The sequence below is a fragment of the Diabrotica undecimpunctata genome, chromosome 2 (genome assembly GCF_040954645.1).
Source record: "Diabrotica undecimpunctata isolate CICGRU chromosome 2, icDiaUnde3, whole genome shotgun sequence".
NCBI lineage: Eukaryota > Metazoa > Arthropoda > Insecta > Coleoptera > Chrysomelidae > Diabrotica > Diabrotica undecimpunctata.
In genome coordinates this window covers 168,261,343-168,283,877 of record NC_092804.1, presented here as the reverse complement: position 1 = coordinate 168,283,877, position 22,535 = coordinate 168,261,343, and the positions used below count along the sequence as shown (strand labels likewise).

At 33.2% G+C, this 22,535-nt stretch overlaps 1 protein-coding gene and 6 non-coding genes across 9 annotated transcripts in view; 3 read left to right on the top strand and 4 right to left on the bottom strand.

Moving 5' to 3' along the window:
• Positions 1-22,535, top strand: part of Sarm (sterile alpha and armadillo motif) — a 368,252-nt gene that overhangs the window by 128,808 nt on the left and 216,909 nt on the right. The gene's annotated exons all lie outside the window — the stretch shown is intronic.
• Positions 4,652-4,724, bottom strand: TRNAV-UAC (transfer RNA valine (anticodon UAC)). Its single transcript has one exon. It is a non-coding gene; the product is annotated as a tRNA-Val (tRNA).
• TRNAV-UAC (transfer RNA valine (anticodon UAC)) lies at positions 10,694-10,766 on the bottom strand. Its single transcript has one exon. It is a non-coding gene; the product is annotated as a tRNA-Val (tRNA).
• TRNAV-UAC (transfer RNA valine (anticodon UAC)) lies at positions 10,959-11,031 on the top strand. The gene has a single exon. It is a non-coding gene; the product is annotated as a tRNA-Val (tRNA).
• On the bottom strand, positions 11,237-11,309 carry TRNAV-CAC (transfer RNA valine (anticodon CAC)). The gene has a single exon. It is a non-coding gene; the product is annotated as a tRNA-Val (tRNA).
• TRNAV-UAC (transfer RNA valine (anticodon UAC)) lies at positions 13,989-14,061 on the bottom strand. The gene has a single exon. It is a non-coding gene; the product is annotated as a tRNA-Val (tRNA).
• TRNAV-UAC (transfer RNA valine (anticodon UAC)) lies at positions 15,775-15,847 on the top strand. The gene has a single exon. It is a non-coding gene; the product is annotated as a tRNA-Val (tRNA).

The following is a 22,535-nucleotide window of genomic DNA, read 5'->3' as shown; positions in this document are numbered from 1 at the left end:
TTGGAATAAGCCGCAATTGAAGGTTAAATAAATAAGGTTTGAATTTTTGATCTTTGATCTTGCACTGATAACTTGTTTATCCTCCAACAATTAATAGAAAAAAAAACTTAAATTGCGGCAAGCTTTATACAACTCGACATTAGTCTATACCTTTTAGGAACAATTACAGAAGTATACAGGGATAACAATACTTATATAAAAATAGACTATTAGAGCCAATAAAAGTAACTAAAGGACTAAAACAAGGATGCAGTATGTCACTCTTACTATTTGATTTATATGTTGAGGCAGCCCTCCAAAATTGGAAAAACCACTGCCAGGGAATGGGAATCTCCTGATGAAATGACGTACTGTTCTCCCTGAACTTTGTGGATGACCAAGTCGTCCTAGCTCAAGATTCTTATGATCTAGAACTTATGATAAAGCGTCTATACAGAGAATATGTAAAATAGGGGTTACAACTCAGCATGAAGAAAACAGAATATTTAGTTATCAATTCAGATGCAAGGTTTGAAGTGTTGATAGACGAGGACGTGGAAATCAAACAAGTAGAAAAATTTAAATATTTAGGTGCACTCATTGCTAAGAACGGCTTGGGAGAAACCGAAATTAAACACCGAATTAATCAGGGACGTAAAATTGTAGGATGTCTGAACTCCTTATGATAGGGGATGAAATGAAGTCGTTGATTTGCGAAGTGGAAATTGAAATGTCAATAAACGTATTTTAACCTTTAATTGTGGCTTATTCCCATTTAAATAGTAATTCATTTGCTTCGAATTATAAAATATAAAAAAAATTAAACCCAGTCCGCAAGAGGAACGTTTACGCAAAATAAACGAACCGTGACATTCTACTATTTTAAATAAATAATAAATTATCCAGGAACAAAAAACAATACAACTTATTTAAATTTCAGGTAAAAAACACTAGCGTTAATTTAGCAGTAGGGGTCCATTAATCTGCAAAATTTCATGCATCGATTATTTTGAAAGAATAACTCATGCAGATACATGATTATTTAATTTTTATGTGTATTCTCGGAACAATTTAATTATTTTAAAAGTTTTTTGTCGAATTTAATAGTTTAAAGTACAGTAAAAGTGACACACGACAAAAACGCTGAACAAAAGTTCCATTTTGTTTCATTTACAAAACCGGGTTATGTTTTATGTCGCCAGCCGACAATTATTTCGGACAATTTTGATATTCTGATACCGATATTATGTCCCTCTATAAATATATCTATATAAGTCCTTGTTCAACTGTTGTGCACATACACCTTTGTTTTAATTTATAGCTTTCACCTTCACGATTTTTGTATCAGATTCATCATTTTGTTTCTTTACCTATTAAATTATTTATTTACATTTATCAATATGAATTGAAACAATAATTAGATAGGTATTAGTTTAAATTATCAAGGCTGCAAGAGTTACAAAATTGTTTTTTTTTTCTTTAAAAGTAGCTAATATATCAACCAGCTTCTTTTAAGTGCAGCTAGTACCGGATTAAATAACAATCTAAATTTAAAAGAAAAGCTAATTAGTATCTTTAGTAAAATTTTAGAAGTTTCTGTCGTCAGTTGTTTATTTACTTAGTTATAGAGTACGGCATTTCGACACATTTAACGATATAATCATAAAATAAACTTTTCTAATATGTTAATAAATAAATATTATAAACAAACATCCAGATTAGTAATAAAATTGATTGATTCTAGCGTCACAATCAGAAAATCTTAGTGACTACCTTCTTATGATAGCTTTCAGGAAATACTCTACCAACCCATTTGGATTCAGTAGTGATTAAACACCTAGGACTACAAATAGACGTCCGAACCTTAAACGAAGGATCAGGAGACCACAATCCTATACTTCTAGAAATAGGCACATGGAAAGAAGATAACAAAACAGCAAGAAAAAGAAAGAAAACGAAGGGGTCTAACTTCAAACGACTAGTGAGCATTGGAATTGGAAACGTTTCTACAATTGACAATACACAAAAAATAGAGGAAAAAGTCCTAGAGCTCGAAAATGTCATAAAAGAAGCACTAAGCAATAGCACTACCAAAGAAAAATATGAAATTCAGATGGGAAGATTTAGAGACATTTATCAGGAAATAAAAGATATGATGAGGGAAAAGAACAGATCCAAAAAGCGAGCCAGAAGAACAAGAAATCAGAAAGATAAAAATAAGACAAACCGACTGCATCGACAAGTCAAATAGGCACTAATAGAACAGAGATGCCAAAAGTGGAACAATCACGTAGAAGAAATTGAGAAAGGGGGCCAAAATATGCAAGAAATATGGAGATTCCAAAGAACTTTAAGAATCGATGGAAAACCCATTCCCACACTACACTAAGAAAACGAAATAGTCTAGTCTAGAATGGAAAGCCGAGGTAATGAGAAGGACTCTTGAGAAAGAGTGTAAACTAAATTATCACCAAGACAAAGACATAGACTTTATCAAAAAAATAATACAAACAGCTTCTTTATGATTTTTGAAAGAACCGCATTCAAACTCTTCGATCAAAGCATAAGGGCCTAGATTGCTGGTATATCTAAGTAAATAGTTTGCTCAGGTTACAACCCAACTGGGCGTAGCCCAGAACGGGAACTAGAGGCCCGATCAAGCAATACAAATCGATGAAAAGGTACTAGAGATAACGGGAATAGAGCGCCTTACGCTGGCCTGCATTGTTCGGGGTAGAATTTCGAGTGGAAGGCCTTGTACCCAAGACTTCCACTCGACAAGCTCTTTGCTGGTAAAAGAGCCCTCTATAACATCTCTAACCTTTATATCATTCGGGAGAGTGGAGTGATTCCTGAGTAAACGAGTTAATCCTCCTCGTTCCAATGAATTGTATCACCATAATGTCATATTTAAGGTGTGTGCAAGTCTCCATAGGCTGGTTTAAACTATTGCTTGCTAAATTTCTATTATGTGTTCAATAGTTTAGACCTAATGCGTATCTATATACCTATTGAATAGATGTAAATAACTTTTAAATAATATAACACATCAAATTCTTTTCAACAAACAATTACTCAACACCTACTTCCTAGTTTATTTGTTAGTATCTCTCCCCTCAAGAACTTTCCCTCTAATTGTCAAACAGTTACAATAAAACCGATGATCACCCATCACCAGCTAATCCAGGATAGTTTGAACTATGTTTTCTAAATTACTATATTGGTTATTTACTAATTTAATCTCAATTTACTAGATTATTTTGTATCACTTGTTTTAATTTATCTGCTTTAATTAATTAAGTCATATTAATAATCACAAACATATAATATTGGCATAATTGCTGTATTTCTTTACTAGACAGCACCCTAATACGGGTTTTTGTAATTTCAGCATTTAATTTACCATGTACCAATACCGTTACCAATAGCGTGGAGTTCTCGCATCGATCTTGCGACTTCACACTCTGTGGAATGGGACAGACTTGGTTATCGTCGGTCGGCGCGATGAGTCCCATTAGTTGTCGGTAAATCAACTCGGTTCAAAGGAGTTCGGACGTTGGCGCGCAACAAATATGTACCACACACGCCATGGAAATCTGCCAACTTTGAAACTCAACCCTCAACCCAGAATTAAGTTGGGCTCCGGTTTATCGTAGTTAGATGAACACCAGACAGATTCGCTCGGCTATCATGTACTTTTTTATGGAGCAGCAATGCCACTGACGTTGTAACTCTGGGGAACAACACTTGTATACTAAACTGTTGCTGCATTTGGTCACATGCCCAATCAAGCAAGCAATGGTAGTAAACGCAATCTGTACAGACTTGTATACCCATATGGAGATTTACTCCCCTAAACATGATGTTTTATCGCAGACACAACGAAATTCACATGTGTCCATATCTGATAGCCTTAACTGACTTGTGATGAAGGTGGTTTGCAGTTTGAGCATAAAATGTAGACATAAACTTTATTTTATATCTTTGTTTAAGTTTTTTTACTAATAAACTTTTTAAATATTTTGAATCTCGTCAATGTTTTTATTATTATACTCGGTTAACTGACTTTCGCTGCAAACTGTATATCAGTTAGTTTGAAATTTTGAGATAACTCCGATTTGTGTAATGTATTTAAGATATTATCATTTTCTTCTGAATATGAAATTACCGTAAACCGTCTCTGTAGCCCCGTTTAAACAACGATTTTGCGTCACGATTATTACATTTATTTTATTTATTTACTAAACGACTGCAATTGCTTGTTTTGTACCTAATTTTTATTTTTAATAATTTTTAAACGTACAAGGACAGTCATCATTACATTTAAATAAATGATATAAAGGACATAATGGTTGCGAATGGCGAAATTTTCATAGGCATTTATAAGTGCTGCAAATTACTGTTTGCTAATAACCTTCAAATAATTTTGGCAAATTGCTAATGGTAACGGGCATGAATTAGAATACATGCAAAAATGCTGCAGTATACACAAAAGTTAGGCGATCTCTGTTCTGTAATAGTTGTATAAAACAGTGTTGAATGAATAAAAAGCAACTATAGACAATTATGCAATATGTAGTTGAAGTAGAAATGCATTATTATTTGATGGATTTTTATTTTAGTCTTTTTCGAATACTAATTACATATTAGAATAAAAATAAATAAAAAAAAGTGGTTCCGCCCGGGATCGAACCGGGGACCTTCTGCGTGTAAAGCAGACGTGATAACCGCTACACTACGGAACCGGATGCAAGTGTGTTTCAAAAAAATGCCGCCGATTATGATGTGGCATACATAGATTTGATTTTACATAACAAAAGTAAACTTCTACATTTAATTGTTAAGTATTAATACATTAAATTAAGTAAACTATCACACCATCTCAGAGATGTCTCCTCTTTCTAGTCCTCACTATTTATTTTTTGTCCTGAAATATATTAATTTTTAATAGACGATCAAAAAAACTATGCGAAAAATTCTACCTGATGTGTTTTTGTGAAGAAATATTCGATTTCGTAACTATAGTACCTGTATCTCTTAATTTTTGACATATTTTTATTTGACAATGACCTAATACAATAAAAAACTTTAAAAAAAAATTTAAAAATCGTTTATTACTTTAAAAAGGATATAAACATAAACATTTATCAAAAACCATAAAAAAATTAACCCGTTATTAAAAAAATTGCGAGTGTCTAAGATAACTAAAAATTAATTCATATCGATTCAATCAAAAATCTAAAAATCTCCCCTAAAGACGACTAACATAAAAATAGTATTGTACACATTAAAATTCTAAACTTATGTATTTAAGTCAATAAAAATTTGTTCCTTGCTTATGAAACATTATTTCTCAGTTCATTTTCAAGCTTTGATGTATGCATACATAATTCAAAGGTAATTTCAAGGTCTACACGGCTAAGTTCATTAGAAAGCCAAATTAACCTTTAAATTTTCTAAAATGAACGTTTAAAATTTTCAAAATATACGACACAATTTAATAAAACTTTTTTCAAAAATAATGCATTTTATTAAAAAAACTTACAACATTACCCCCAAAAAATCAACCCTTTTCTTACAATTTAACATTGAATACATTGATCCAAATATTTGCAAAAAAATGTTTCCTTTCACCGACCATATCTCACTTTGTATTGTATTAAGTATTTTTTCTAATGAATCTCATTTTTCTTGTATATTCTTTATTTTTATTTTGCATACTTTTTCGTTCAAAGGCATATTTTTTAAGTTATTCATGAAAAAACATTAAAAACGTGACATTTCAATGAACATTCGCTGTTTTCAACCATAAATATTTCAAACAGTATTAACTTTTCGAAAAAAATCTATGGAACAAAAGTTGCTTAAAATTTAATTCTCTATCGAGTCCCGTGGTTATTTTAAGCGAGTGAATTTCCACCACGAGAAGGGGTGACAACCACCCCTGGGGCGGAAACGCACATCGGCATAACTTTTGTTATTTGAGCACTTTCCCGTCAACTCACCAAATTTCAAGTGAATCGGTTCAGTTCGACAAAATTGGGAGGTGAATAGCCTGAGTGACCTGGAGTAAATTCAAATGTATGTCAAACAAGGCTCTTCCAAATATCGCCGGATTCCATTGTGTATCGATACGTACATGATCGGCATACGCTGAGAATTCATTAGGTGGGACATCCACAGGTGTGACACATCCTATCATCTATATCTACATCCATCATCTACCTCCACTGTGGCATGCTAAATATTCCTATTACTGGCCTATATTTTTATTTAACTATGTCTTGGGAGTATTAATTTTCATCGCTTTGAGTATGAGTTTAAGACTCTTCGTCGTAAATTATGTTTGGGGCTATATTATTCCATAAACGAATACGTTTCCTTTTAAAACACTCCATTTAAGTGTTAATTATATATAATCCCTTTTACAATTTTACTGGTTTTTAGTTAAATGCATTCTAAAGCGTTATTTTCTCATGGGAATGCATATTTCGAAGCAAAATACACGTCTCCTTCCCAAAAATTAATTAGCTAAGGCCGAATTTATAAAAAGACACTATCCGCTTTTATTTGTCAGTTGCCAGTTAATATTTGAATGTCAACATGCATTCAGACGTAGATTTTTGTTGTTTTTACCATCTAGAGAAACTCACAATTCTGTGGTTGTAGCGTTTTAAATTTTTTTAACTACGAAATATTTATGTATTAAAAATTTTCTAATAACTCCTGGACTATATACATAAATCTGTTTGTCTTTATTTACATTCAAATCCCCCAAAGAAAAAATCGAGTTACGAAGTTAAAATAATCAATATAATATGTGTTATATCTACGAATTTAAAAAAGTTGTTTTGATTGAAGGCTAAATCCCCGGTTTGTTAAGAAATTTTGTTGTAAGAACGAGGTCAAGAGGGGTATTTTGTTTGTTTAGGTTCGTAGGCCACAAAACTGGTTGGAGACGTGAAGGGAAATTTATTTGGCGTTGAATTTGTAAAATGAACGCAGATAAGGAGTCAAGCAAGAGATTTGAAACTAGAAAGATGTTTGGGCGATTTTAAATCAGGAGTCGATTCATTTTTTTGTGTTATGTCTTAAGACCGGTGAAAGGTTGGATAATACTTTTTTGCAATAATGCAGTTTAGAACAGAGTATCAACCATAAGATTTGTGCAGTACACCGGAACTGATGAAATTTTGAAAATGATTATATAGGATGTCCCACCAGCTTTGTTGTCGTTTGCCTGCTTGATCCAACCCCATCTACGTCAGATCTTCGTTCCTGAGTATAGAAATGGTTTCCTTTTTGTTCCAGTTGAGAGTTTTGTCCTTGCAGCTCCAATCCCAGAGATAATAGCAAGTTTCTCAAAGTTAAGTGGCAAAGTTTGGGAATTAAGGTAACAATTAACATATTAATTTTTCCAAATTGAATAGACATTATTTTTGATAATTGATAATTGCTTTCATTAAAATAAAAGAATTTGTAATATTTAAAGTTTTATTTGTGTTAGAGGCGTGGCCAACAAAATGTCATAATTTATTCTGTCTAACAATGTTATGTTGACATATGACATTTTGGCTTAAATCTGTTGTTGTTGTAAAACAATTTTAATTTGATTATTATATAGAAAAGATATTTCATATATAAGGTTAAATTTTAAGATGTTTCCATAAACAAGGATATCCTTAATTTTTAATAATCTAATTTGGCCATATGAATAAATAACCTAGGAACTATTTCGAAAATTTTTGTAGCAATCTCCTTTGTAAACAGATAAGCACGTAAGTTTTTGTTAATTTTGTTATTATGTTATTTAGTATGCTTCTTGTGCAATCTGTATTTTTGATAACTGTTTTGTTTGAGACAAAAATAAACGTTTGATTTGTTTCTCCAACCATTTTGTTTATTTTAGTTTAGAAAAATCTCCTAACCCCTGTTTGTGTTTCTTTATTTTAGGAAGGAAGAACCTTTCTTTCCTCCAGCAAGATTAGGATCCTTTAAAGCGGCGTCCTTATCCTAAATTGCTAGAAGCCCTTTCTTGTTGTCTTAATTGCCCAGTTGTCCAGGAGATTTGTGTAAGTATCCCTTTGTTTCATATTCTGGTAGTTACCCCAATCTGACACCCTTGTCATTCACTTACCCACGACCCCAGCTCTCCAGTTAACCCCTGAGTGCCGTTCGCACAAGTAACGATTGTTTTGCTTGCCCTATCTTCGCCTCCATAGTTTCTGTCCCCAATTTTCTACCCCTATGTTCTTACCCCGAGGTAGGCAAAATATATTTCGTTACAAAGTGTGGTAAGTGGTTTACTTTTCATTATTAATTAATTGCGATAGTAAAAGATTCTTTTTTCGTTATTTATAGAGTCCCTCCCTCTGGTAATTCACTTGTGCCGTTACTATTTACTCATAAGCTCCTGTTGTCACGTCGAGGCCAAATACCCTTAGCAATATTTTTGCTGTAGATGCGTATCATCTCGTATTTCAATACCATAAGAACCATCTATTTATCTCCAGGCGTACAGCCCTATCATCACAGGTCAAGAAACCAGAGTGAGTGAATATTTTATAACGATAATGCTTTTTTGTTAGGGACAGTCTTCTTCTTCTTCTTCTTCTTAGCCTTCTGTCGTCCATGTTTGGACATAGGCCTCTCCCAACTCCTTCCATCGGTCTCTATCCTGAGCAACATATTTCCAATTTGTTCCGGCTATTCTTTTAATGTCATCAACCCATCTCATCTGTGGTCTTCCTCTTGGTCGTTTACTTTCGTAGGGACAGTAACTTTTATAATTTTTTGTGTAGAGTTTATTTTTAGTTTTTTTTTTAATATGTTAATAATGTAAGAAGAACTAGTGACAGCAGATGGATAAAGAGAATAAACGAATGGAGCCCCATAGGAAGGAGGAAAAGAGGACGACCCCGAAAATCCTGGAGGAACGAAAACGGAACAATGGCCAGTGATTTCGTTTCAGATTGTAGTCAAAGATTTATTTGATTTTTAATTTTTTTCAGAGATTATAAAGTTTTGATGAAAGTATTTCCGTATTGTCTATTATTTAAAGTAAATAAATGACTACAATCTGTTTTAAAGTTATATTTTTTTTATTAATAAAGATTTTTAACCATTAATAAACAATGTTTATTGTTTATTTTTTACAAGACTTGTTTTTTTTTAAATTAAATAAACATTAACAAGGAAAAGACAGTTAAGATTTTATTTCACGTATAGGGAGCTTGCGCATCCGTTTATACGTATTTCAGCCCAATAGGCATCATCAGAACGGCTTTCGCAAGCGCTCTGAACGTGAAACAATTCTTCTCTGTCTTAGGAAGCAACTATAACATGGCTTCGTATAGACGCAATGTAGCGACATCTGATAATAAAATCGTAGACTAATTTTCGAAACCAAATTCAAGAATTCCGCTTTAATCTGTGCCTTCTAAGAATTGCAAGGCAAAAACAGACGTTGATAAAGGTGTTAAAAGAGACATGGGGAATCTAAAACTTGCATTCCACAACATATCTTTTCAACTAAGCAAAATTCTTAGCGAATTGGTTTCTAGTACTCGTACAGAGTATATCGAAATAACAAGGAAAAGACAGTTAAGATTTTATTTCACGTATAGGGAGCTTGCGCATCCTTTATCAACGTCTGTTTTTGCCTTGCAATTCTTAGAAGGCACAGATTAAAGCGGAATTCTTGAATTTGGTTTCGAAAATTAGTCTACGATTTTATTATCAGATGTCGCTACATTGCGTCTATACGAAGCCATGTTATAGTTGCTTCCTAAGACAGAGAAGAATTGTTTCACGTTCAGAGCGCTTGCGTAAGCCGTTCTGATGATGCCTATTGGGCTGAAATACGTATAAACGGATGCGCAAGCTCCCTATACGTGAAATAAAATCTTAACTGTCTTTTCCTTGTTATTTCGATATACTCTGTAACCAATTCGCTAAGAATTTTGCTTAGTTGAAAAGATATGTTGTGGAATGCAAGTTTTAGATTCCCCATGTCTCTTTTAACACCTTTATCAACGTCTGTTTTTGCCTTGCAATTCTTAGAAGGCACAGATTAAAGCGGAATTCTTGAATTTGGTTTCGAAAAATAAATAAACATTATTTTTTGAAACGTATTATTTTATTTTTGAGTATCATATAAAATAATTTGAATTTTGTTGTAGAAGATATTATAATAATTCTTCTAAAGTATTTTATTGAATATATAACCTTTTGTGGCAGCTTATTGTTAGATATGTCAATTTTTATAGTTTTTTGTCGATAATTTGCTGATATGTTTTCTGACGTATGTTTTTTGTATTTTTCTGATGTTTTTGAGACAAATGTTTGTTTAGTTTATTTATTCTTGAGTTCCGTTATGAGTTTCAGGTTATAACTTATTAGCGCCCATTTTGTTTTACAGTTTAGCTGTATTTAGTGTCTTTCTTTGTCAAACTGTTATACTTTGTTATCTATTTAATTCTATCCTTTATCTATCTAATATGATCTACATTTTTTTACCATCTATATCCTTATCCGCCAAATAAAGTTTTCTAACTTTAGCAACGTGGTCTTCGTTAAATATTGTGTCAGAAAAGCTTTTTATTATCAACTTTTGTCAGCTCTTTCGTGACACCACAGGTGTGAAACCGTTAGAGGTTGTGTTAGTACTTCAGGATTAAGGGAAATGTTAGGCTGTAATAAAAACAGTAAAAAGTGGTTCCGCCCGGGATCGAACCGGGGACCTTCTGCGTGTAAAGCAGACGTGATAACCGCTACACTACGGAACCAGTTGATTTAACAGTGTTTGGATGATAACCCAAAAAATAATAAATTGTAATTTTTTAAGATGAGAAAATTGTTCTAGATTTAAACGAAAGGAAGCAACGAAAGTCTTTTATTTGGGTTACATAAAATTTATTGAGTTCTATATTAAATCGCGTTTTCGGATTACGCCATTTCTTACAAATTCTTTGTTAACAGGTTCCGTAGTGTAGCGGTTATCACGTCTGCTTTACACGCAGAAGGTCCCCGGTTCGATCCCGGGCGGAACCACTCTTTTTTCGTTTTCCATGTCAGAATTCATATTTTTTATTTTAGCAATTGATTTTATGCAATTAGAGCTATTTGGAATAATTAAATTGTACCTCGAGTTATTAGTAATAGACCAATTAATGCTCTTATTTTATATTCTTGAGTTGCTTAGAAAACTACTGTTTGTGTTTCTTATTATTAAAAATTTACCCTGGTTCAAAAAGACTGGTTCCGCCCGGGATCGAACCGGGGACCTTCTGCGTGTGAAGCAGACGTGATAACCACTACACTACGGGACCTCTTGTTGGTCACAATTTTCAATGATAATATCAAATTGATGATAAAACGCTTAATTAGTTAATTTGCAAAGTTAATAAAAAATTTAATTGCATATTACCATAATAGTACATTGAAAGCTAATACTCATTTGAAAAACATCCTTTTGTGTTAAATCGTTTTTAAGTTATTTGAGTTTTCACTTCACTTTTCATTGCTATTGCCTTTAATTCCCGCGTTTTTCTCCCAAGGGCTCACTTAATTACTACGAATAAAAAAAGCGCTATCTTTGTTCCAACGAGTCTTTTTTTGAGGAATCGCGTAGAAATATCATATTCTTGATTACAAAATTGAAAGTCTTTGAGACAATGCACAAAGGTCATCATCATCATCATCTTGGTGCTACAGCCCTTAGAGCGCCTCGACCTTCTCAAGCTTTCTACGCCATTCTATTCTGTCCCTCGCTTGCATTTTCCAGTTGCCGACTCCGATCTTCTCGGCATCTTGTGTTACCCCGTCCATCCACCTTAGCTTTGGTCTACCCCGTCTTCTCATTCCTACGGGTTGCGCTGTTAGAATCTTTTTTATCATGTTTGACTCAGGGGCCCGGGCTACATGTCCTGCCCACTGCAGGCGGTTTCGCTTAATTATAGTGGTAATATCTTTACCACCAAACGTATGCTTGTAGATATTCTGCAGTTCAAAGTTATATCTACGTCTCCATACTCCGTTCTCACAGACCGCTCCGAATATCTTGCGTAGCACCTTTCTTTCAAAAATGGATAGAGCGGATTCATCTGTTTTCGTTAGCGTCCATGCCTCTGATCCATATGTGAGAACGGGGACTATCAGTGTTCTATACAGCCTTATACGAGTTTTTTGAGACAGACGTTTGTTAGCTAAGTACTTTGATAGACCATGATAACACCTGTTTGCAATTATTATTCGCCTTTTTATTTCCTCAGATGTGTTATTATTGGGGTTAACCGATGTCCCTAGATATATGAACTCTTTGACTGCTTCGAAGTTTTGGTCATTGATGATTAAATTTGTGTCAACATTTCCAGCTCTTGTGTTTGTGTTAGTCGCCATGAATTTGGTTTTATTTTGATTTATCTGTAACCCCATTCGTTCTGCTGCTGCTACTAGCTCGGTTAGGATTTCCGCAGTTCTCGCCCTAGTTCTTGTTATAATGTCCACGTCGTCTGCATATGCTAGAATTTGGACTGATCTATTAAATATTGTTCCCCTGCTATCTAAATTAGCGTCTCGTACAACTTTTTTTAAGGCGACATTAAAAAGCTGACACGCCAGCGCATCTCCCTGCCTTAACCCCCTATGTATTTGAAATGAGGTTGACGAGTCGTTTTGAATTTTAACTGCTGATAGCATCTTCGCCATTGTCACTTTTATCAAACATATGAGTTTTTTTGGAATTCCCAACTCATTCATAGCATTGTAAAGACTTGGTCTTAAGACACTGTCATATGCCGCTTTAAAATCGACAAAAATATGATACATATCTATGTTAAACTCTTGCGCTTTTTCGAGGATCTGTCGTAGTGTAAAGATCTGGTTAATGGTTGAACGTCCACGTCTGAATCCCGCCTGATATTCTCCTAGAAACATTTCAGTATAAGGCTTTAATCTCTCGTGCAAAATATTTGACAATATCTTGTATGCTGTATTTAGGAGAGTAATTCCGCGGTAATTATTGCATTCCAGTTGGTTTCCCTTTTTGTGTAACGGGCAAATTAAGCCTAAGCTCCATTCTTCAGGCATTTGCTCCTCAGACCAAATTCTACAAACAATTTCTCGCATCACTTTGGTGAGCTGCTCTCCACCGTGCTTAAATAACTCTGCTGGGATGCCATCGCTACCTGGGGACCTATGGTTCCTTAGTTTTTCTATAGATATTTTCACTTCATCTACCGAGGGGGGTTCCACGAGTTCCTCATTTCGATATTCCAGCTCTATATTGTTAGTAGGTTCCCCTTCCAGCAACTCTCGAAAGTGCTCTACCCATCGTAAAAGGATATCCTCTTTGTTGGTAAGTAAGTTGCCTTCCTTATCATTACAATAGTTGATTCTTGGTTTGAATTCTTTTCTAATACTATTTATTTGATGATAGAACTTTCTTGTTTCTCCTTGACTCATATGGCTTTCGAGCCGTTCTAATATGTCATTTTCCGAGTCTCGTTTCTTTTTTTCGGTGTATGCGTTTTTCCTCTCTCCTTAAGTTTTTGTATCTATCTATTGTTGTTCTAGTTTTTCGTTGTTGCATGGTCCTAAATGCCTCGTTCTTCTCATCTGTTATTTTTTTGCAGTCTTGGTCGAACCATTCGTTTCTTTCTTGGGTTCGGGATATTCCCAATGTGCTTTCGGCTGCTTAAATAATAATAAATTAAATACCTGCCCAATGCAGGTATTTAATTTATTTATTAGCTTAAAAATATTGAACTTTTTCAACGAAGCATAATTAACTTTAAACATTCTTAAAGTGTGTATGAGTAATTATCATTAGCCTCATATCCCGCGCTGCTACTTCTAGTGCTTGGTATACCTTCACATCAGCCATTTGTGTCCAGCGAATAATATCTATATCATCGTCGTATACAATGATCTGAGTACTTTTGTTATAAATAGTGTCTGTGGTGTTAATATTATATACGCGACATTAATATAGCACAAAAAACAAAATGTGGTTCCGCCCGGGATCGAACCGGGGACCTTCTGCGTGTAAAGCAGACGTGATAACCGCTACACTACGGAACCTGTTAACAAAAGAAATTTACAAAATGGCGCGAACTTGAGATTGATCTGAAATACGGAATTCAGTCATTTTATGTAGCTGAACTAAAACATTGTAAGTAACTTTCTTGTGTATAATACTCAAACGATTTTCTCATAAGATATTGTATTGTAACACATTAAAAACGGTGAAAGCTTGAATTTATGCAGGGTGGTCCTTAAGTAATTGTACAAAAAGAAACCATAGATTCTACACTTTAAAATATTGCGATTTAAGGCAAATTGCTTTAATAAAATGTTGATATTAAGAAAGATACAGGGTGTTAAAGTAGAAATTAAAAATTTTAATTTTCACTATAACTTTTATGTTTGTGAATATTTATGTATAAAAATTCATAACTGGGTACTATTGATCATCAGAAATTATAATCTGATGCATACTTTAATGTAGCTCATAGAGGGCGCCACATATGCCACATATGTGGCATACATTTGCACTTTACTTTTTTGCTTTTTAAGTTACCGGTATTTGTGATAAAAAATATTAAAGATACATTATTTTACCAAAAAAAAAGGTATACTTGTTAATAACTTCAAAACTCAACAGTTTTCGAGATAATCGCATTTTACAAATCAACTACATAATTCAGATTTAACGCAATTACTCCAGGCAACGAAAGAAAATTAGACAAAAACATCAATACTTTTAAATTTTGGTATAAAATGCCATCAATAAAGTTAATAGTTAACGAAATATTAAATAAAATAAATATATTAGCAGAATAGTGTGGTTTATAAATAAAATATTTTGATTATGACTTTATTTTAATACAAAACGTAAAATGTTTGATGTAAAATCAAATTATTCTGTTATTTTGTCTAACCCTAATATTCTATCCTGCTAATATACTTATTTTATTTATTATTTCGTTAACTATTAACTTTATTAAAGGCATTTTTATACCAAAATTCAGAAGTATTGATGTTTTTGTCTAATTGTCTTTCGTTGCTTGGAGTAATTGCGTTAAATCTGAATTATGTAGTTGATTTGTAAAATGCGATTATCTCGAAAACTGTTGAGTTTTGAAGTTATTAACAAGTATACCTTTTTTTTGTTAAAATAATGTATCTTTAATATTTTAGATCACAAACACCGGTAACTTAAAGAGCAAAAAAGTTAAGTGCAAATGTACGCCATATATGTGGCATATGTGGCGCCCTCTATCAGCTACATTAAAGCATGCACTAAATTATAATTTATGATGTTCAATAGTACCCAGTTATGAATTTTGATACATAAATGTTCACAAACATAAAAGGTATATCGAAAATATAGAATCTACGGTTTCTTTTTGTACAATTACTTAAGGACCACCCTGTATATTTAAAATCATTTTATGTATATAACTTATAATACAAACATTAATTAACACAAAAAACAAAAAGTGGTTCCGCCCGGGGACCTTCTGCGTGTAAAGCAGACGTGATAACCGCTACACTACGGAACCTGTTAACAAAAGAAATTTATAAAATGGCGCGAACTTGAGACTGATTTGAAATACGGAATTCGGTAATTTTATCTAACTGAACTGAAATATTGTAAATAACTTTCTTTGTGTACAAATCTCAAACTATTTTCTCCTGAAATATTGTAATGCAATTCATTAAAAACGGTTGAAAGCTCGAATTTATTTGTAAATGATTTCATGTGAGTATTTAAATTTCACCAAATCAATTGGTTCCGTAGTGTAGCGGTTATCACGTCTGCTTTACACGCAGAAGGTCCCCGGTTCGATCCCGGGCGGAACCAACCTTTTTAAATATCTACTAATAATAAAAACAAATTCGGCACTTCGAAAGAATCATTTTCTTTAAGGAATAATTTATTATGGATTTTATGTTTGATTAGGTTATTGCATTTGGTAAATCATTTTTTAAAGACGAACAAACATATCCTTGTTTTAGGCTACTGCATCTGCAAGGGATCTTCATTACTACAGGGGTGGTTAGGTAGATTTATCGCTTCTTTTAAGTGTGATTGTCACGTTGGATTAGCTGAGGGGTGTAATTCAAATAGTAAGTAGCAAAGAATTCATCTTTAGCTGATGGTTTTTCGGTTAAGAAAAAGTTTTAAAAGGTTTGACATATGTGACGTTTTGTGGCAACAACAATAACAACAAATGGGATTGTTGGTAGATAGCGCACACGCCGCCTTATTCTAATTCTAATTAAAAAACCAACAAATTAAGTAGAAATATATACTGTAAACTTCTGTATCCTAATCCTTTATTTACTTGGTAAATGCAGTATATAATTATTTACAAAACCTACGATTAAACGTACTATTTGTAAGGTAGCACAATTGTTATTGCGCTATTAAATTGTTGTTTTTAAGTCAACTATCAAATTAAAAAAACATTTGAAATCCTTCGCAATAATTTCTATTTCGTAAGATCAGAATTACGAATTGTTATGCTATAAGGAATTCGATTTACTAAGTTTTAAGAATAAATGGCACTGAACACATACTACTTTAATTTTTTAAAACACTTTATAAGAAGATCATCATTATCACCAATATCTTTGTCTTTATCCCTATGCAGGTCGGCTTTCTTAGTTACATCTCTTCATAAGTTTCTGTTTTGGGTGATACATACATACATACATACACACTCGTTTCTCTTCTACCGTAAGGTGTCGAGGGAAGTGATTCTGGCTTTTGATGAATTGTCTCCATGCTTTTCTGTTTTTCACTCTGTTTCACTCTTTTATTGGTCTGCCTCTTCTGTTTTTCCCTATTGGTTTAGCTTCCCACACTCTTTTCACTTGTCTGCTATTGTCCATTCGTATTATATGACCGAACCATGCTAATTTTTTCTCATTTATTGTGTCAAGTAACGGTTTAATTTTGAATCTGTTTCTTATTTCTTCATTTTTGAGTCGGTCTGTCCTTCTTGCCCCTCATTCTTCTGAGGTATTTCATTTCTGCTGCTTGTATCCTACTCTGTTGTCTGTTTAAGATCCAGTTCTGTGCTTCGTATATTAGCGTTGGGCTACATATTGTTTTATATATTGTCATTTTTGTTTTCTTTGATATTTCTTTATTGTTGAGAAATCCTCTAGTTAGAGCCTGCAATTCTTCCTGTAGGTACTCTCTAGTCTATTTTTGAGATGGTCCTCGTTGTCTCTTCTGTTATTTATTACTGTTCCCAGGTATTTGTATATACTTTTTTGTTTTATTTTTGTTGATCTCTTACCATTTCAATTTGGTATTCCGTGTCGTTTTTTTTTATTTTCATTATCTGTGTCTTCTCTTTATTTACATTTAGGTTGTATTTTTTGGCTTCTCATTTCCATTTCTCTAAATTGTGCTTAAGTTTCCTACTGTTTCGGCGAATTGATCATTTGAATTCTAATCCGGTGTCGGCCGATATGCGCTCGACCGTTTTGCGCCCTTACCTGAAATCGGCCGGTTTGCGCTCTAACACTTTCTTAATGGAGATGTATAGCTATTTAATTATTTTCTTAGATCGACCGTTTTGCGCTCTCTTGTCATCATCATCAGTGGCATTACAGCTCTTTATGAGCCAAAGCCTTCTTCAGAACAATCTTCCATTCGCCCCTGTCCTGGCAACTCTTCTCCATGCTTTTACTCCGATGGATTTTAGATCATCCTCTATGTTATCTTGATACCTAAGTTTTGGTCTTCCTCTGGCTCGTCTTCCCACTGGTCCTCTTCGGTCGAAAATTTTTCTGATGGTTGCATCTTCATCTCGCCTAATTACATGTCCTACCCATCCAAGGCGTGCTAATTTAATATATTTTACAACGTCAGGTTGCGCTCTCTTGTAATCGACGTTTAATTTTATTCTACCATAACGATCAGGTAACGGTTAGGCTAGTAAAATTAGTTTTAAAAAATCATAAAACTATAAAAAAATAAAAATAAACCATCTTCCCTTTACACTTTCATTCAGGCTTAGTACTGTCATAGTTTATACATAATATAAACATTGGCGTGTTTAGAAGATGTTTTTTTTTTATTTTTTAATTTTTTCTTAATTTGTTAATTTTTTTTTTGTTTTTTTTTTCAAACTTTTTATACAGTAAAATACAAAAAATTCTTGGGAATAAAAAATTGTCTATTTATTGCAGCTTCTGGATATATGCCAATGTCCTTAAACACAACCTTAAGTCCCTTGTATTTTTATATTTCTGTAAAGTTTTAGATATTCTTTCATCAAGATTAATATATGTTTTCTTACGCCGCTTTCCTTCTAGATTGAAAATAAATCGATCATAAAGGTGATCACAATACTCTGCTTCTTTAACCAGGCACTTCACTAATTGGAATACATTGGGATGTGGTCTTATTAATGTATTCAGACGATGCTTCCAACCTTCTAAAACATTATTACTACGATGTCTTTGATCATGGCAATTCCACATTTACTTGGTAATGTGAGTATTTTCTAACCATTGTTTGACAAAGTAGTCATAAAACTGTTCCATTTTTTCAGAAATAGGAGAGGTTTCTTAAATGCATAACCAGCCATCATCGATATCTTCTATGGGTAGATACGCTAACGCAGCACACATTCTTATGTCCAAACGTATCTCTTCGTTATCAGTGTATACAGAAACAAGTCCAATATACTGAACATTTTTCCATATACATTGATTGAAATGAAAATTACTACCAGAAATTTTGGCTTCGGGAAAATAATTTTCAAAGGCACCAATCACTGCCTGTTCAAAATCCAGTTTTATAAGAGATGGTTTCCAATTTGGTAGTTTCTCTTTCATTGATGAAAATAACATATCGTATGTCTCTTTGGTTTTGTTAGGAAGTAACGCAAATATCAATGGAATTGTATTTGTCTCCTCTGACGTACTACCAATATCGATATGAACGGTATATATTTGACTAAATTGCTTACTGCAGCTTTTGAATGTTCCATCCATAAATACAGTGTCCTTACTGTTAACCAAAATCTCCCTAGCTTTGTTGCTGGCAAACACCAAGATTCTGTATCCCGAGGGAGTGGTCTTGTCGATCAATAAAAATTTCGTTTTGTCGCTCATTGTAATAATTTCTTCTGGAAATACTATTTCGGATGCTGCCGCTGGATCTGTGAGCAGCCCACGCGCACGTTTTCTACAATCGTTTAAACCACTTTTCACTGAAGAGAATTTTGGGATGTCTGTCACGAAATCCAGTCCTTGACTATATAATCTTTGAAATTCATCTTGATATGTTTTTGACATCGACAAATAACTATTGTCTTTCCTAGCTCTTTTTCGAGCATTGAAGACACACTGCTTCACTTCTGTCGCTGCAACACTTGGCTTACACAGATGTTCGGCTTCCTTAATTATTGTGTTATTATCCATAATTATTTTTTCATAATTTGACATTGACAACTGACATTTTTCAGTTTTCTCTTTCAAACAACTCCAAAAAACCGAACCATCTTTATTTGTTTTTTTCATACGAAAACTGTACCCATTATACAATGCACATGGTTTTCCCTTCGAAGTTTCAATAATTTGCACATCCATTTTTAAAACACTAACTCACACTGATTCACAATAATTCTTGATCCTACTATCTCAAAGAACGCAATAGAAATGATTGACCATCAATATGGTCATTATCACGTAGAATTTTCAGGTAATTTTTCTGTTACCATACCCTTTGTTAATGACTTAAGTAGTTACTAGTTCGCATTATCAGGTAGAAAGGAAAGTTAGTTCCAGTGATCTCTCATTTTGGGAATTCTAGTTACTAATTATATCTAAACAATTAACTTCCAGGTAGAAGGATTATAAACAGAGGTATTAAAAATTAAAGAACACTCTGTTGTTCGACAGTATTAGAAAAATTTAATAATTTTGTTAGTTTTGATTTGACATTTTTTTTTCAAATCTAAAGGAAAAAGATGTTTCTGTTTATTTGACATGTTAGTTTGTTCATCGCAGGTTCACCAGACTATTATTGTAGAATGGAATTAAAATTATATTGCAAGAGAGCGCAAATCGGCCGATTAAGGAAACTATAGTAGTTAGATATTTCTATTATGAAAATTGCAAAGCGCAAACCGGTCGATTTCAGGTAAGGGCGCAAAACGGTCGATCGCAAACCGGCCGTATTCTTCTAATCCATCCTATACAATTTATTTTTTACAAAAAAAAATGATAAAAAAGAAAAAGAAGAGATAAGACGAACCTGAATGAAATGAAAAACGGTAAAGCCACAGGACCTACAAACATCCCCATTGAATTAATAAAACTCGAACCGTCAATACTAATAGAATTGTTAGCGGAGATCTTTAATAAATGTCTGATCAAACAAGAAAATATTCCAGATTGGAGCTTGGCGTGTATAAGCTCTATCCACAAAAAAGGAGACAAAAAGAAATGTAAAAATTACAGACATATAAGCACAATTACCTCATTGGTGAGGTAATAAATGAACGAATCGAAAACCAATATGAAGAAATAGCAGATCAGACTGGATTTCATGCTGTTAGATCTTGTGTTGATATTAAATTTGTTCTTCAACAAATTATAGGTGAAAGAACAGCCAGAAATCTACCTTCTTAGTACCCGATAAACCGAAATTGCAGAGCAATCATATGTCTTATTTTTATTTTTAAAATTTTTAATTTTTAAACAGTAACAACTATTCCCTCGAGGCAAGACATAAAGCCTAAAAGGTCAATTGTTCAAGTCCAAAAGTCCCGTGTGCCGTTCAATTATTACAAATTAAAATAATTGTTTAATTGGTGCATACATATCAAGTGGGCTCAGTTCAGTAAAAATAATTTCGGCCATTTCCCGTTTAGGCGTACGCTGCACACAGCGATCAGGAAACAACAAAAAGAAATATAAATTTTAAATGGGAAATTGTTACCTTGAATTATTTTTTGTTTTATTATGAGTGGGTTGATAAGTAAACAGTTGTGTAAAGCTTGAACTCTCTACTGTAACGAAAAGTCTATACATAAATCATTCATTAGTTATGGTGCTATAACAAAAAAAATATAAATCCCTTCTTTTAACTTTACTTTCAGCTTTATTTTTACATTTTTTTTTTTCGTGGAATTTAGTACCTAAGTAGCTTATGATCTCACCTGTCATTATTGAAAACATAATCGAATTTAGTTTACGTTTTGAATATTATCTGGTGTTGAATTAATATTTTTTATTATTAATAGTGTTAAGTCCTAAAAAGCTGTTAAACAAAGATTGGACACTTTAGTTTTGTTGATCATTAGTGAAAATTCCAGTTGTCAAACAGTATGCTTGATATATAAAGAAGTGGCTTTCCAAAGTAGGAATCGAAACGTCTAAATAAACTTATTTTAAAATAAAATTGTGGCTTATTCCTAATAAACATAGTAAATTGTATTAAGGTGCTTCAAGAAAATAGCTTCAGAACTCTCCTAGGATTTTGTTAGTCTAACACTCTACTTATGACTACAAATAAATGTACAAAAAATGAAATATATGTGCGTCTCCAAGTCTGGTAATCAGACACCTACACTAATAATTGACTATATGAACTGGGAAAGTGTGAACACCTTCATATATCTCGGTTCGTTACTGACTAAGAACAACATCAGCGAAGAAATCTAAAGAAGAAAAGTCCTTACCAATAAGTATTACTACAGCCTGGGAGGACAAATGGCCTCAAACAGGGCCGAGCCTAGAGGTTTTGCCGCCCGGGTGCAAGAACCAAATTTGTCGTCACATCAGCAGTTTTGAAAAACGTGTATAAGAAAACATCGCAAATTAGGGAAAATTAATAAAAACACAATTTTGAACATTTAAATCATAAAAATATCTTTATTAAGTCACAAGGATCAGTGAGACAACGTGCTAGAGGTAGACCAAAACTGGACAACTTGGAAAAAGACTTAATTCCATCGAAGTTAAAGGGTGGAGAAGAGTTGCTAGAGATAGAACGGAGTGGAAAAATTACTTTGGCTCGTAAAGGGCTATTGTGACAATTATGCAATATGTCACCATGTCTCAAGTCAGCTAGGAGCTTATTCTCATGTCGCAGCAATCCATTTGCATATTCTTTTTTAAAATATCGCCGAAAACCACTGCGTTCCATAAATATCTATACTTTGTGAAGAAAAATGATCAGATCAGAGATTACATAAATGAGAAAGTTTTTCTAGAAGTCTTATTGATTCATATTTGTTAGTTATATAAAGTAGCATAAAAATTAGGTAAAATTCCTGAATTCATTTGCAAAATATTTATGGTAAATTCAGGTATATCTGCTGGTCGTGTCTAAACACAATATTGTTTATCTTTTCCTTGAAAGTAAGCGCCAATAAAATCATCGTTTCATTAGAAAATTCGTGATAGTATTTACATATTTTCATATTAAGATTTCTGACAGAATTCTGATTACGTTTTAAGTGAATTGGTGTGTGTCAAAAATCAGGAAAATACAGTAACGTAATATTATTATTTCATTT